Source organism: Euprymna scolopes, chromosome 32 (assembly GCF_053919585.1).
Source record: "Euprymna scolopes isolate OS-2025 chromosome 32, ASM5391958v1, whole genome shotgun sequence".
In the NCBI taxonomy this organism is placed as follows: Eukaryota; Metazoa; Mollusca; class Cephalopoda; order Sepiida; family Sepiolidae; genus Euprymna; species Euprymna scolopes.
The window spans coordinates 87855476-87860475 of record NC_136513.1 but is presented as its reverse complement, the minus strand read 5'-3'; the positions used below and the strand labels follow the sequence as shown (position 1 = coordinate 87860475).

At 32.6% G+C, this 5000-nt stretch overlaps 1 protein-coding gene and 1 pseudogene across 2 annotated transcripts in view; both read right to left on the bottom strand.

The window, feature by feature from the left end:
• The window catches only part of LOC145256466 (carbonic anhydrase-related protein 10-like), a 696397-nt gene that overhangs the window by 123919 nt on the left and 567478 nt on the right, over positions 1-5000 (bottom strand). The gene's annotated exons all lie outside the window — the stretch shown is intronic.
• Positions 3020-3136, bottom strand: LOC145256703 (5S ribosomal RNA; annotated as a pseudogene).

The window sequence follows — 5000 nt, the reverse complement described above, 5'->3', positions numbered from 1 at the left end:
AACCCCGCCATCTGTTTCATCGCCTGTAGTTCCTTCAGCTCCTCTGTTGTCAGTTCCTCCACGTGTTTCTGCACAAGCGCGTTAATATCCTCCTCACCTCCATGGACTTTTCGAAGGAAACATTCTCGTCCAACACCACATCGGACTCAGATTGGGTATCGAACCTTTCAAAGTCTCTTTCAGCGCTGCAATCAGATCACAATTTCTTCCAGACAGAATTCAATGTGCGATTCGAAATGCCCTGCCATGCGGCATCAATGATTTTTAGAGCTATATATATATATTTTATGGCAATGTTGAAATGTTCTTTCCGAAACTCAGGAATGATTATTTTGAGTGTCGTACATGATTTCAAAACATCGCTGGAACAAATGCTTAGTGTACAGTTTTTTAAAGTTTGAGATCATCTGCTAATCTTTGGGCTGGAAGATTGAGGGAAATTTTGGGAAGAGGAAAAGTACCCGGATGGACTTGAAATCTTCCATTTTGTCGTCTTTTATACCGTGGGGATATTTCTTCGCACTTTTTTTTTTGGAAAAGAATGCCACGCAGAACATTCATTACCGATGAGGAGAAGAAAGCTACCAGGTCACAAGCCAATGAAAACTCGTCTAAACTTAGCACTGTGTGCAAATGCTACCGATGACTGCAAAGTAAATCCACCGCTGGTGCATCATGCAGAGAACCCATATGTATTTAAGGCTTATAAAGTCTTAGAAGAGATTACATGTGATGTGGAAGCCAAACACTGAAGTCGCCCATTCAATGAAGAACTGCTGGGTAAGCCACTTTTTTTCATTGCTCCTCCACATCACACTATAAATCTTAAATGCATATGGGTTCTCTGCACGATGCACCAGTGGTGGATTTGCAGTCATCGCTAGCATTTGCACACAGTGCTAAGCTTAGACGATCTTTCATGGGCTTGTGACCCATCAGCTTTCTTCTCCTCAGCGGTAATGAATGTCCTGCGTGGCATTTAAAAAAAAAAAAAAAAAAAAAAAAAAAAAAACAAGGCTTGTCTCGTAGCAATTAAACACTTGCTGCGGGACATAACCTTTTGCCGAAATTAATGAAGCGAAGCGCTGCACAAATACGTCGGCATCTATTTCTTAATTCAAAATGGCGTAATGTAGACATATTATAAGGTATTTGCAGCTTCTCTTCCAATTTTCGGATTTTAATCATGTCAAAACGCACTTTATTTCATTTTGATGAATTGTTACTTACTATTTCTTCTGATGAGTTAAGGGCAAAATAGATTCACTGATTGATCTAATTAAGTGATTGATTTTGTGCTACGAACAGATACTGTCAAGAATTTTAAATGTCAACTGAATTAAAGGAATAAAATTGTAAGATAGTCAATATCATGAACTTTGGAATATAGACTTTTATCATTCATTCATTAAATATATATATATATATATATATATATCTTTTCATTAACTTCACTTACTCTATGAAATTTAAATACTTGAACAACTTTTAATTGTGATTTTCCATATCTCACTGACTTTAGCAAATAACGTGTAAAACATTATAACTATTTGCTAATATTTTCTCTTCTGAAGAGGTGGTAGACATCGAAATCCTATAGGATAAGGAGTTATAATATTTCAAACGTATTCTTTGTCTTACTTAGAATAATAAAAATCTCTTGATTTGAAATTCAAACATTTCACGTCATAAATTTTCAAATTCCTTGAATGAATAAAATTTGATTTATTTGCTCTATCTTGTATATCGAGCAATTCTTATTTAGACGGGATAATATATATATATATTAATATCTTGTAAATCTTATAATCACAGGTTTCCATACAAGTTGATAGATAAGTTTATTCTGAAGAATATATGTATATATATATATATATATATGAACAAATGATTAATAAAACATGTTAAAAGACATCTTGAAAAAGAGTTAAAAACATTTAATTTAAAAAAAAAAGAAGCACAAGATAAGTGGATAGTCCTTAATCCGCGGAGTTTCGAAGAAATACTCTCCTTCTCATCAGAGGGCAGGAATTAGCAAAATGCGGGATCGGATTTTGCATATAAAAGTATTTACTGAAACTACAAGTAAGTCATAGATCTTACTTAATTAAAATATATATAAAAAAATATATAAAAATATATATATATATGCTTCACTTCTGATAACCCGATGGATGACCATTTGGGAAGACTAAACGCTGTATGTACCGGGCCGAGTCGTAGAAATTTCCAGATTGGTATGTGGAGGCGCATTAACTCACTGGGAGAGATGCACCCCCAGTCTTATTTAAGCCATGCATTTTGGAGAAAGCAACTCTGATGTACAAACCTGCGTTGTACGGTATGCTTTGTCGTGTGGCAGTCGTCTGCACCGACAAGGTTTAGCAGTAATAGCTGAAAAGAGTGGTTGGTTCTTCACAAAGCCTTCACCACTATAAACAAATCATCTGTGTGGATTTCCAAGCAACTTAACAGCAACATCAAACAAGGATCGAAACTCAAACGACAGTCGGAGCTTCTAACCTTTGCGCTATACGGCTGCTGCTATGCGGAAATAGTGTTTTAGCATTGTCCAAATAGCTAAGCTCAATTTATTTACACAGAGAGCATCGCATCATACGCTAATGGTAATTTGTTTCCCAAATGCTCAACCCAAGAGAATGTTGAGCATTGATATGAATACACACACACACACACACATATATATAAAGTTTTACTTGTGATACATCATTATATATATATATATATAGATCATTATATATATGTATATATATATATATATATATATATATATAATGATCCCTATCTAAAGGTTAAGCACTGATATATATATATATATGGAGGCTTCATTCAGTCTTGACAGACTATGGATACCCACTGTAAGGGTGCATGCGCGTGAAATTTGTGTGGGAAGAGTTGCGCAATCTCCAACCACGCCTCTCCTGAGTCAACATTGTTGCATACCAGTGGCAAGTTGAGGTACAAGACGACTGGAAACAATGCCGAGATAAGCGGAGAGCACATACAGCGCCTAGAATTCCCAAATAGTCACCCATCTGGTATTAGCCAGGCTCAACGTTGCTTAACTTCGGTGATCTGACGAGAACCGGTGTGTCAACGTGATTATGCCGTATACTTACTATATATATATATATATATATATATATATATATATATATATATATATATATATATATATATATATATATATATATATATATATATATATATATATATATATATATATATATATATATATATATATATATATATATATACATTTCATAACTTACTATATATATATATATATATATATATATATATATATATAGTAAGTTATGAAATGTATATGGCGATTAAGCTACACTGAATATTCCGCGTTTCATCCACTCTAGGACTCTTCAGGCTTATGCATAAGCCTCCTGAAGAGTCCTAGAGTGGATGAAACGCGGAATATTCAGTGTAGCTTAATCGCCATATACATTTTATAACTTACTAACTAGCTCTACCTACGTATTGAGCACTTTTGAAGTAAATACTTAAAGTTTACGCATAAATCTATACTTTCGTATATTAATTTCATGTGAGTAAATTAAGTAGTTATATATATATATATATATATATATATATATATATAATCACAAGTGAAACTTTCTTGAAAGTAGAGCTAATATATTTGAAGTCATATTATGTAGAGCATTTTTACTTTGTCTGGATAAAAAATAAACTGTTTAAAAAATGTTAAAAAAAATGAGGTTGTCGCTTATATCTTTTTCTGTTCGTATTTTCTTTGAATTTCTTGCGTTTTTATTTTAACTGATTTTTATTACGTTCGCTATACACCGGCACACTTCTTTCTTTATTTTTTCCTCTTCATCGACAGAAGTAGATAATGAGAATTAAACCTAATTATCCGTTAAGAAATTTTTCTATTCAGACATTTTTTTTTTGTATTTTCGTTTTTACTTTTAATGACCGATCATTTTCGTATGTTTGATGAGCGATAAGCCAAAAAAAAAAAATGTATGTATTAGCACATATATTAATCAACGTTATCATAATTACCTGATTTCTTATAATTAGCGGCTTGAATGGCCCAAGGGGTCAACCTATCATTAAGTAGATACAAAGGAAAACATTATATATATATATATATATATATATATATATATATATATATATATATATATATATATATACAATGTATGTATATATATATGATGTATGTATATATATATATATGTATATGTATGTATATATGTATGTGTATATATATATAGATATATATATATATATATATATATATATATATATATATACACACGAAGAATTCGATTATCCAGAGACACGTGTTTTGCAATACAGACGACTTTAGAGCCACTCGAAACCTTTTCAACAGAAACTGCTGTTAGGAAACTGACCATTAGGCCACGAATAACATTTACCGCTACTTTCCAAACAATGTTCGCTTCTTGTTTTTTTCTTTTTCTTCTTTACTGTTCATTTAATCTTCCATGAGATTAACAAAACCCCACAGTCTCGGAACCAGCGTAAAAGTCTCTCGCTATCACTGTGAGGCCACACGTCCATGTCACCTATAACGCGTTTATCTTTCTCCACTCGATCATACGCCAGTCATTTTCTGCTTTCGAATTTACATGTCTATCTTCATCGGTCGCATTTTGCGTGGTGTATTTTTCTTTTCCTTGTCTCGCAAGCACGGGCACACTTCAATTTGCATATGTGCTTTTTCGGCTGCTGCTGCTAATATCTTCACAGTCCTACCGCTCCTGCCGATATTTTTCCACGCGCCTATACGCACTCTGTTACAGGGGCTTTTGAAATTCCACACAAATATATTTCATATGTCTGGAAGTGTTCTTACATAGCTTTTGTATTGGAATAAGTTGTGTAAGTATCAAAAAATACATAATATATATATATATATATATATATATATATATATATATATATATATATATATATATATAAATATATAT